This window comes from Dendrobates tinctorius, unplaced genomic scaffold (assembly GCF_039654945.1).
Source record: "Dendrobates tinctorius isolate UK_male_01 unplaced genomic scaffold, ASM3965494v1 ptg000620l, whole genome shotgun sequence".
Taxonomy (NCBI): domain Eukaryota; kingdom Metazoa; phylum Chordata; class Amphibia; order Anura; family Dendrobatidae; genus Dendrobates; species Dendrobates tinctorius.
Window position 1 is genome coordinate 1 of NW_027362275.1, and position 12,067 is coordinate 12,067.

General features: G+C 36.4%; 7 non-coding genes across 7 annotated transcripts; all 7 read right to left on the reverse strand.

Annotated features, from left to right (window-relative positions):
- Positions 1 to 960: 960 nt before the first annotated feature.
- Positions 961 to 1,042, reverse strand: TRNAL-AAG (transfer RNA leucine (anticodon AAG)). Its single transcript has one exon. It is a non-coding gene; the product is annotated as a tRNA-Leu (tRNA).
- Positions 1,043 to 3,868: 2,826 nt separating this feature from the next.
- On the reverse strand, positions 3,869 to 3,950 carry TRNAL-AAG (transfer RNA leucine (anticodon AAG)). The gene has a single exon. It is a non-coding gene; the product is annotated as a tRNA-Leu (tRNA).
- A 1,574-nt stretch (positions 3,951 to 5,524) lies between these two features.
- On the reverse strand, positions 5,525 to 5,606 carry TRNAL-AAG (transfer RNA leucine (anticodon AAG)). Its single transcript has one exon. It is a non-coding gene; the product is annotated as a tRNA-Leu (tRNA).
- A 1,915-nt stretch (positions 5,607 to 7,521) lies between these two features.
- Positions 7,522 to 7,605, reverse strand: TRNAL-UAG (transfer RNA leucine (anticodon UAG)). The gene has a single exon. It is a non-coding gene; the product is annotated as a tRNA-Leu (tRNA).
- Positions 7,606 to 9,355: 1,750 nt separating this feature from the next.
- On the reverse strand, positions 9,356 to 9,437 carry TRNAL-AAG (transfer RNA leucine (anticodon AAG)). Its single transcript has one exon. It is a non-coding gene; the product is annotated as a tRNA-Leu (tRNA).
- A 1,921-nt stretch (positions 9,438 to 11,358) lies between these two features.
- TRNAL-AAG (transfer RNA leucine (anticodon AAG)) lies at positions 11,359 to 11,440 on the reverse strand. The gene has a single exon. It is a non-coding gene; the product is annotated as a tRNA-Leu (tRNA).
- A 238-nt stretch (positions 11,441 to 11,678) lies between these two features.
- TRNAL-AAG (transfer RNA leucine (anticodon AAG)) lies at positions 11,679 to 11,760 on the reverse strand. The gene has a single exon. It is a non-coding gene; the product is annotated as a tRNA-Leu (tRNA).
- Positions 11,761 to 12,067: the final 307 nt, after the last annotated feature.

Sequence of the window (12,067 nt, forward strand, 5' to 3'; positions counted from 1 at the left end):
TACAAAAGTACATTGGAGCACACATTAATTTCACTGTTTGCAATATAAAAGAATGCGTTCAATAGGTTATGAAAACCTCCTCTTACTAACATCTGTGGGATTTGAACCCACACCTCAGAAGCACACAATTACAACAGACTATATTTCAAACTTGTGCGTGTTGGAAAATAGACAAATCTCTAAACACAAAAAGCGATGATTCTATCAACTGTTTTTTCCTAAACGGAAAAGCACACACTCATACAAATACAAAAGATTAAAGCACATGCTAATTTGACTGTAAGCAAAGTAATAAGAATAAAATCAAAAGGTTTTCAGAACCTCTTAATACTGGCAGCAGCTGGATTTGAACCCATGCCTCATAAGTACACAAGTACATTGGATTATTTTTAAAATTGTGCAGGTTGAAAAATAAACAAATCTCTAAGCACAAAAAAGCAATGATTCTAACATCTGTCTTTTCCTAAACAGAAAAACACACACTCATACAAATGCAAAAGAAGATAAAGCACATGTTAATTATTCTTTTAAACAAAATCATAGCAATAAGATCAAAATGTTGTCAAAAACGTATAATAGTTGCAGCAGTAGGATTTCAACTTACGCCTCTGAGCTACTTAAAGTAACTGAAGAACATTTTGACTATATTTAAATTTCTGTATTTTGAAGATGAGAAAGTTTCTATGCTCAGGAAAAGCAATGATTCTATAAACTGTCTTTTCCTTAAAAGAAAAGCACACGCTTATACAACTACAAAACAAGGTTAAAGCACATGCTAATTTGTGTGTTAGCAAAATCTTAAAAATATGTTCAAAAGGTTAAAATACTGGCAGCAGTGGGATTTGAACCGACGCCTCAGACAGCCTTAGCACACACTCATAACAAAGTACATAAGAGGACATGCTAATTTGGCTGAAAGCAAAGTAATAAGATGAAAATGTTTTTAAATACTCAGAATATTGGCAGCAGTGGGATTTGAACCCACGCCTCGAAAGAGACTGGAGCCTTAATCCAGCGCCTTAGACCGCTCGGCCATGCTACCATCATTTACTGTGTGATGTAAGTTCCTTGGAGTAAGTGTAGTACATGTGAATACATTTCAAACTTGATCATGTTGGAATATGGGCAAGTATCTAAATATTTGGAGAAAGCAATGATTCTATCAAATGTTTTTTCTTAAACAGAAAAGCACACACTCATACCAAAGTACATAAAAGCATATGCTAATTTGACTGAAAGCAAAGCAATAAGATGAAATGTTTTTAATTCTTATAATATTGGCAGCAGTGGGGTTTGAACCATGCTACCACAGTTTTTTTCATGTTCAAGCAAGTTTTCTTAGAGTAAGTGAAGTACATTTAACTACATTTAAAATTGTGCATGTGGGAAAATGGGCATGTTTCTAAATATAAGGCCTGCTTCACACATCAGTTTTTTTGGTAAGTCAAAATCCGCTATAATGGCGGATAACGGATCGTTCCTGTACTGATCACAACGTTTGGCACCGGACCGTTATTTTATCGAATCAGTCAAAGGAATAATTTTAAAGGAACCGCTGACTGGGGAAGGAGAGAGAGAGACTTAATTTGACTGTAAGCAAAGTAATAAGAATAAAATTAAAAGTTTTTCAGAACCTCTTAATACTGGCAGCAGTTGGATTTGAGCCCATGGGGGGGGAAAGAGAGAGAGAGAGAGAGAAAACAATGGCATATCTTTTTTTTGCAGATGGCGGATTTGACTGATGGATACAAACGGATGTGGGAAACAGGCCTTAGGAAAAAGCAATGTTCTATCCAGTGTCTTTTCCTTAGCAGAAAAGTACACAATCATACAAATACAAAAGTACATTGGAGCACACATTAATTTCACTGTTTGCAATATAAAAGAATGCGTTCAATAGGTTATGAAAACCTCCTCTTACTAACATCTGTCTTTTCCTAAACAGAAAAACACACACTCATACAAATGCAAAAGAAGATTAAAGCACATGTTAATTATTCTTTTAACAAAATCATAGCAATAAGATCAAAATGTTGTCAAAAACGTATAATAGTTGCAGCAGTAGGATTTCAACTTACGCCTCTGAGCTACTTAAAGTAACTGTAGAACATTTGACTATATTTAAATTTCTGTATTTTTGAAGATGAGAAAGTTTCTATGCTCAAGGAAAAAGCAATGATTCTATAAACTGTCTTTTCCTTAAAAGAAAAGCACACGCTTATACAACTACAAAACAAGGTTAAAGCACATGCTAATTTGTGTGTTAGCAAATCATAAAATATGTTCAAAAGGTTAAAATACTGGCAGCAGTGGGATTTGAACCGACGCAAAAGTAATAAGATGAAAATGTTTTTATATACTCAGAATATTGCAGCAGTGGGATTTGAACCCACGCCTCGAAAGAGACTGGAGCCTTAATCAGCACCTTAGACCGCTCGGCCATGCTACCATCATTTACTGTGTTATGTAAGTTCCTTGGAGTAAGTGTAGTACATGTGAATACATTTCAAACTTGATCATGTTGGAATATGGGCAAGTATCTAAATATTTGGAGAAAGCAATGATTCTATCAATGTTTTTTCTTAAACAGAAAGCACACACTCATACCAAAGTACATAAAAGCATATGCTAATTTGACTGAAAGCAAAGCAATAAGATGAAAATGTTTTTAAATTCTTATAATATTGGCAGCAGTGGGATTTGAACCATGCTACCACAGTTTTTTTCATGTTCAAGCAAGTTTTCTTAGAGTAAGTGAAGTACATTTAACTACATTTAAATTGTGCATGTGGGAAAATGGGCATGTTTCTAAATATAAGGCCTGCTTCACACATCAGTTTTTTGTTAAGTCAAAATCCGCTATAATGGCGGATAACGGATCCGTTCCTGTACTGATCACAACGTTTGGCACCGGACCGTTATTTTATCGAATCAGTCAAAGGAATAATTTTAAGGACCGCTGACTGGGGAAGGAGAGAGAGAGACTTAATTTTACTGTAAGCAAAGTAATAAAAATAAAATTAAAAGGTTTCAGAACCTCTTAATACTGCAGCAGTTGGATTTGAGCCCATGGGGGGAAGAGAGAGAGAGAAAGAGAGAGAGAGAGAGATGAGAGAGAGAGAGAGAGAGAGAGAGAGAGAGAGAGAGAGAGAGAGAGAGAGAGAGAGAGAGAGAGAGAGAGAGAGAGAGAGGAGAGAGAAGAGGAGAGAGAGAGAGAGAGAGAGAGAGAGAGAGAGAGAGAGGAGAGAGAGAGAGAGAGAGAGAGAGAGAGAGAGAGAAAACAATGGCATATCTTTTTTTTGCAAGATGGCGGATTTTGACTGATGGATGCAAACGGATGTGGGAAACAGGCCTTAGGAAAAAGCAATGGTTCTATCCACTGTCTTTTCCTTAGCAGAAAAGTACACAATCATACAAATACAAAAGTACATTGGAGCACACAGTAATTTCACTGTTTGCAATATAAAAGAATGCGTTCAATAGGTTATGAAAACCTCCTCTTACTAACATCTGTGGGATTTGAACCCACACCTCAGAAGCACACAATTACAACAGACTATATTTCAAACTTGTGCGTGTTGGAAAAATAGACAAATCTCTAAACACAAAAAAGCGATGATTCTATCAACTGTCTTTTCCTTAAAAGAAAAGCACACGCTTATACAACTATAAACAAGGTTAAAGCACATGCTAATTTGTGTGTTAGCAAAATCATAAAACAAAAGGTTAAAATACTGGCAGCAGTGGGATTTGAACGGACGCCTCAGACAGCCTTAGCACACACTCATAACAAAGTACATAAGAGCACATGCTAATTTGGCTGAAAGCAAAGTAATAAGATGAAAATGTTTTTAAATACTCAGAATATTGGCAGCAGTGGGATTTGAACCCACGCCTCGAAAGAGACTGGAGCCTTAATCCAGCGCCTTAGACCGCTCGGCCATGCTACCATCATTTACTGTGTGATGTAAGTTCCTTGGAGTAAGTGTAGTACATGTGAATACATTTCAAACTTGATCATGTTGGAATATGGGCAAGTATCTAAATATTTGGAGAAAGCAATGATTCTATCAAATGTTTTTTCTTAAACAGAAAAGCACACACTCATACCAAAGTACATAAAAGCATATGCTAATTTGACTGAAAGCAAAGCAATAAGATGAAAATGTTTTTAAATTCTATAATATTGGCAGCAGTGGGGTTTGAACCATGCTACCCACAGTTGTTTTCATGTTCAAGCAAGTTTTCTTAGAGTAAGTGAAGTACATTTAACTACATTTAAAATTGTGCATGTGGGAAAATGGGCATGTTTCTAAATATAAGGCCTGCTTCACACATCAGTTTTTTTTGGTAAGTCAAAATCCGCTATAATGGCGGATAACGGATCCGTTCCTGTACTGATCACAACGTTTGGCACCGGACCATTATTTTATCGAATCAGTCAAAGGAATAATTTTAAAGGAACCGCTGACTGGGAAGGAGAGAGAGAGACTTAATTTGACTGTAAGCAAAGTAATAAGAATAAAATTAAAAGTTTTTCAGAACCTCTTAATACTGGCAGCAGTTGGATTTGAGCCCATGGGGGGGGAAAGAGAGAGAGAGAGAGGAGAAAACAATGGCATATCTTTTTTTTGCAAGATGGCGGATTTTGACTGATGGATACAAACGGATGTGGGAAACAGGCCTAGGAAAAAGCAATGGTTCTATCCACTGTCTTTTCCTTAGCAGAAAAGTACACAATCATACAAATACAAAAGTACATTGGAGCACACATTAATTTCACTGTTTGCAATATAAAAGAATGCGTTCAATAGGTTATGAAAACCTCCTCTTACTAACATCTGTGGGATTTGAACCCACACCTCAGAAGCACACAATTACAACAGACTATATTTCAAACTTGTGCATGTTGGAAAATAGACAAATCTCTAAACACAAAAAAGCGATGATTCTATCAACTGTCTTTTCCTTAAAAGAAAAGCACACGCTTATACAACTATAAACAAGGTTAAAGCACATGCTAATTTGTGTGTTAGCAAATCATAAAAATATGTTCAAAAGATTAAAATACTGGCAGCAGTGGGATTTGAACGGACGCCTCAGACAGCCTTAGCACACACTCATAACAAAGTACATAAGAGCACATGCTAATTTGGCTGAAAGCAAAGTAATAAGATGAAAATGTTTTTAAATACTCAGAATATTGGCAGCAGTGGGATTTGACCCGACGCCTCGAAAGAGACTGGAGCCTAAATCCAGCGCCTTAGACCGCTCGGCCATGCTACCATCATTTACTGTGTGATGTAAGTTCCTTGGAGTAAGTGTAGTACATGTGAATACATTTCAAACTTGATAATGTTGGAATATGGGCAAGTATCTAAATATTTGGAGAAAGCAATGATTCTATCAAATGTTTTTTCTTAAACAGAAAAGCACACACTCATACCAAAGTACATAAAAGCATATGCTAATTTGACTGAAAGCAAAGCAATAAGATGAAAATGTTTTTAAATTCTTATAATATTGGCAGCAGTGGGATTTGAACCCACCCCTCCAAAGAGACTGGAGCCTTAATCCAGCGCCTTAGACCGCTCGGCCATGCTACCACATTTTTTTTCATTTTCAAGCAAGTTTTCTTAGAGTAAGTGAAGTACATTTAACTACATTTAAAATTGTGCATGTGGGAAAATGGGCATGTTTCTAAATATAAGGCCTGCTTCACACATCAGTTTTTTTGGTAAAGTCAAAATCCGCTATAATGGCGGATAACGGATCCGTTCCTGTACTGATCACAACGTTTGGCACCGGACCGTTATTTATCGAATCAGTCAAAGGAAGAATTTTAAAGGAACCGCTGACTGGGGAAGGAGAGAGAGAGACTTAATTTGACTGTAAGCAAAGTAATAAAAATAAAATTAAAAGGTTTCAGAACCTCTTAATACTGGCAGCAGTTGGATTGAGCCCATGGGGGGAAAGAGAGAGAGAGAGAGAGAAAACAATGGCATATCTTTTTTTTGCAAGATGGCGGATTTTGACTGATGGATACAAACGGATGTGGGAAACCAGGCTTAGGAAAAAGCAATGGTTCTATCCACTGTCTTTTCCTTAGCAGAAAGTACACAATCATACAAATACAAAAGTACATTGGAGCACACATTAATTTCACTGTTTGCAATATAAAAGAATGCGTTCAATAGGTTATGAAAACCTCCTCTACTAACATCTGTGGGATTGAACCCACACCTCAGAAGCACACAATTACAACAGACTATATTTCAAACTTGTGCATGTTGGAAAATAGACAAATCTCTAAACACAAAAAAGCGATGATTCTATCAACTGTCTTTTCCTAAACGGAAAAGCACACACTCATACAAATACAAAAGATTAAAGCACATGCTAATTTGACTGTAAGCAAAGTAATAAGAATAAAATCAAAAGGTTTTCAGAACCTCTTAATACTGGCAGCAGTGGATTTGAGCCCATGGGGGGGGGGGGGAGAGAGAGAGAGAGAGATAGAGAGAGAGAGAGAGAGAGAAGAGAGAGAGAGAGAGAGAGAGAGAGAGAGAGAGAGAGAGAGAGAGAGAAGAGAGAGAGAGAGAGAGAGAGAGAGAGAGAGAGAGAGAGAGAGAGAGAGAGAGAGAGAGAGAGAGAGAGAGAGAGAGGAGAGAGAGAGAGAGAGAGAGAGAGAGAGAAAACAATGGCATATCTTTTTTTTGCAAGATGGCGGATTTTGACTGATGGATACAAACGGATGTGGAAACAGGCCTTAGGAAAAGCAATGGTTCTATCCACTGTCTTTTCCTTAGCAGAAAAGTACACAATCATACAAATACAAAAGTACATTGGAGCACACATTAATTTCACTGTTTGCAATATAAAAGAATGCGTTCAATAGGTTATGTGTTATGTGCCTCATAAGTACACAAGTACATTGGATTATTTTTAAAATTTGTGCAGGTTGAAAAATAAACAAATCTCTAAGCACAAAAAAGCAATGATTCTAACATCTGTCTTTTCCTAAACAGAAAAACACACACTCATACAAATGCAAAAGAAGATTAAAGCACATGTTAATTATTCTTTTAACAAAATCATAGCAATAAGATCAAAATGTTGTCAAAAACGTATAATAGTTGGCAGCAGTAGGATTTCAACTTACGCCTCTGAGATACTTAAAGTAACTGAAGAACATTTGACTATATTTAAATATCTGTATTTTTGAAGATGAGAAAGTTTCTATGCTCAAGGAAAAAGCAATGATTCTATAAACTGTCTTTTCCTTAAAAGAAAAGCACAAGCTTATACAACTACAAAACAAGGTTAAAGCACATGCTAATTTGTGTGTTAGCAAAATCATAAAAATATGTTCAAAAGGTTAAAATACTGGCAGCAGTGGGATTTGAACCGACGCCTCAGACAGCCTTAGCACACACTCATAACAAAGTACATAAGAGCACATGCTAATTTTGGCTGAAAGCAAAGTCATAAGATGAAAATGTTTTTAAATTCCCATAATATTGGCAGCAGTGGGATTTGAACCCACGCCCTCGAAAGAGACTGGAGCCCTAAATCCAGCGCCTTAGACCGCTCGGCCATGCTACCATCATTTACTGTGTCATGTAAGTTCCTTGGAGTAAGTGTAGTACATGTGAATACATTTCAAACTTGATCATGTTGGAATATGGGCAAGTATTCTAAATATTTGGAGAAAGCAATGATTCTATCAAATGTTTTTTCTTAAACAGAAAAGCACACACTCATACCAAAGTACATAAAAGCATATGCTAATTTGACTGAAAGCAAAGCAATAAGATGAAAATGTTTTTAAATTCATATAATATTGGCAGCAGTGGGATTTGAACCCACGCCTCCAAAGAGACTGGAGCCTTAATGCCGCGCCTCCTTAGACCGCTCGGCCATGCTACCACATTGTTTTCATGTTCAAGCAAGTTTTCTTAGAGTAAGTGAAGTACATTTAACTACATTTAAAATTGTGCATGTGGGAAAATGGGCATGTTTCTAAATATAAGGCCTGCTTCACACATCAGTTTTTTTGGTAAGTCAAAATCCGCTATAATGGCGGATAACGGATCCGTTTCCTGTACTGATCACAACGTTGGCACCGGACCATTATTTTATCGAATCAGTCAAAGGAAGAATTTTAAAGGAACCGCTGACTGGGGAAGGAGAGAGAGAGACTTAATTTGACTGTAAGCAAAGTAATAAAAATAAAATTAAAAGTTTTCAGAACCTCTTAATACTGGCAGCAGTTGGATTTGAGCCCATGGGGGGGAAAGAGAGAGAGAGAGAGAGAAAACAATGGCATATCTTTTTTTTGCAAGATGGCGGATTTTGACTGATGGATACAAACGGATGTGGGAAACAGGCCTTAGGAAAAAGCAATGGTTCTATCCACTGTCTTTTCCTTAGCAGAAAAGTACACAATCATACAAATACAAAAGTACATTGGAGCACACATTAATTTCACTGTTTGCAATATAAAAGAATGCGTTCAATAGGTTATGAAAACCTCCTCTTACTAACATCTGTGGGATTTGAACCCACACCTCAGAAGGACACAATTACAACAGACTATATTTCAAACTTGTGCATGTTGGAAAATAGACAAATCTCTAAACACAAAAAAGCGATGATTCTATCAACTGTCTTTTCCTAAACGGAAAAGCACACACTCATACAAATACAAAAGATTAAAGCACATGCTAATTTGACTGTAAGCAAAGTAATAAGAATAAAATCAAAAGGTTTTCAGAACCTCTTAATACTGGCAGCAGCTGGATTTGAACCCATGCCTCATAAGTACACTAGTACATTGGATTATTTTTAAAATTTGTGCAGGTTGAAAAATAAACAAATCTCTAAGCACAAAAAAGCAATGATTCTAACATCTGTCTTTTCCTAAACAGAAAAACACACACTCATACAAATGCAAAAGAAGATTAAAGCACATGTTAATTATTCTTTTAACAAAATCATAGCAATAAGATCAAAATGTTGTCAAAAACGTATAATAGTTGCAGCAGTAGGATTTCAACTTACGCCTCTGAGCTACTTAAAGTAACTGTAGAACATTTGACTATATTTAAATTTCTGTATTTTTGAAGATGAGAAAGTTTCTATGCTCAAGGAAAAAGCAATGATTCTATAAACTGTCTTTTCCTTAAAAGAAAAGCACACGCTTATACAACTACAAAACAAGGTTAAAGCACATGCTAATTTGTGTGTTAGCAAAATCATAAAAATATGTTCAAAAGGTTAAAATACTGGCAGCAGTGGGATTTGAACCGACGCAAAGTAATAAGATGAAAATGTTTTTATATACTCAGAATATTGGCAGCAGTGGGATTTGAACCCACGCCTCGAAAGAGACTGGAGCCTTAATCCAGCGCCTTGGACCGCTCGGCCATGCTACCATCATTTACTGTGTGATGTAAGTTCCTTGGAGTAAGTGTAGTACATGTGAATACATTTCAAACTTGATCATGTTGGAATATGGGCAAGTATCTAAATATTTGGAGAAAGCAATGATTCTATCAAATGTTTTTTCTTAAACAGAAAAGCACACACTCATACCAAAGTACATAAAAGCATATGCTAATTTGACTGAAAGCAAAGCAATAAGATGAAAATGTTTTTAAATTCTTATAATATTGGCAGCAGTGGGATTTGAACCATGCTACCACAGTTTTTTTCATGTTCAAGCAAGTTTTCTTAGAGTAAGTGAAGTACATTTAACTACATTTAAAATTGTGCATGTGGGAAAATGGGCATGTTTCTAAATATAAGGCCTGCTTCACACATCAGTTTTTTTGTTAAGTCAAAATCCGCTATAATGGCGGATAACGGATCCGTTCCTGTACTGATCACAACGTTTGGCACCGGACCGTTATTTTATCGAATCAGTCAAAGGAATAATTTTAAAGGAACCGCTGACTGGGGAAGGAGAGAGAGAGACTTAATTTTACTGTAAGCAAAGTAATAAAAATAAAATTAAAAGGTTTTCAGAACCTCTTAATACTGGCAGCAGTTGGATTTGAGCCCATGGGGGGAAGAGAGAGAGAGAAAGAGAGAGAGAGAGAGAGAGAGAGAGAGAGAGAGAGAGAGAGAGAGAGAGAGAGAGAGAGAGAGAGAGAGAGAGAGAGAGAGAGAGAGAGAGAGAGAGAGAGAGAGAGAGAGAGAGAGAGAGAGAGAGAGAGAGAGAGAGAGAGAGAGAGAGAGAGAGAGAGAGAAAAACAATGGCATATCTTTTTTTTGCAAGATGGCGGATTTTGACTGATGGATGCAAACGGATGTGGGAAACAGGCCTTAGGAAAAAGCAATGGTTCTATCCACTGTCTTTTCCTTAGCAGAAAAGTACACAATCATACAAATACAAAAGTACATTGGAGCACACATTAATTTCACTGTTTGCAATATAAAAGAATGCGTTCAATAGGTTATGAAAACCTCCTCTTACTAACATCTGTGGGATTTGAACCCACACCTCAGAAGCACACAATTACAACAGACTATATTTCAAACTTGTGCGTGTTGGAAAATAGACAAATCTCTAAACACAAAAAAGCGATGATTCTATCAACTGTCTTTTCCTAAACGGAAAAGCACACACTCATACAAATACAAAAGATTAAAGCACATGCTAATTTGACTGTAAGCAAAGTAATAAGAATAAAATCAAAAGGTTTTCAGAACCTCTTAATACTGGCAGCAGCTGGATTTGAACCCATGCCTCATAAGTACACAAGTACATTGGATTATTTTTAAAATTTGTGCAGGTTGAAAAATAAACAAATCTCTAAGCACAAAAAAGCAATGATTCTAACATCTGTCTTTTCCTAAACAGAAAAACACACACTCATACAAATGCAAAAGAAGATTAAAGCACATGTTAATTATTCTTTTAACAAAATCATAGCAATAAGATCAAAATGTTGTCAAAAACGTATAATAGTTGCAGCAGTAGGATTTCAACTTACGCCTCTGAGCTACTTAAAGTAACTGAAGAACATTTGACTATATTTAAATTTCTGTATTTTTGAAGATGAGAAAGTTTCTATGCTCAAGGAAAAAGCAATGATTCTATAAACTGTCTTTTCCTTAAAAGAAAAGCACATGCTTATACAACTACAAAACAAGGTTAAAGCACATGCTAATTTGTGTGTTAGCAAAATCATAAAAATATGTTCAAAAGGTTAAAATACTGGCAGCAGTGGGATTTGAACCGACGCCTCAGACAGCCTTAGCACACACTCATAACAAAGTACATAAGAGGACATGCTAATTTGGCTGAAAGCAAAGTAATAAGATGAAAATGTTTTTAAATACTCAGAATATTGGCAGCAGTGGGATTTGAACCCACGCCTCGAAAGAGACTGGAGCCTTAATCCAGCGCCTTAGACCGCTCGGCCATGCTACCATCATTTACTGTGTGATGTAAGTTCCTTGGAGTAAGTGTAGTACATGTGAATACATTTCAAACTTGATAATGTTGGAATATGGGCAAGTATCTAAATATTTGGAGAAAGCAATGATTCTATCAAATGTTTTTTCTTAAACAGAAAAGCACACACTCATACCAAAGTACATAAAAGCATATGCTAATTTGACTGAAAGCAAAGCAATAAGATGAAAATGTTTTTAAATTCTTATAATATTGGCAGCAGTGGGATTTGAACCCACCCCTCCAAAGAGACTGGAGCCTTAATCCAGCGCCTTAGACCGCTCGGCCATGCTACCACATTTTTTTTCATTTTCAAGCAAGTTTTCTTAGAGTAAGTGAAGTACATTTAACTACATTTAAAATTGTGCATGTGGGAAAATGGGCATGTTTCTAAATATAAGGCCTGCTTCACACATCAGTTTTTTTGGTAAGTCAAAATCCGCTATAATGGCGGATAACGGATCCGTTCCTGTACTGATCACAACGTTTGGCACCGGACCGTTATTTTATCGAATCAGTCAAAGGAAGAATTTTAAAGGAACCGCTGACTGGGGAAGGAGAGAGAGAGACTTAATTTGACTGTAAGCAAAGTAATAAGAATAA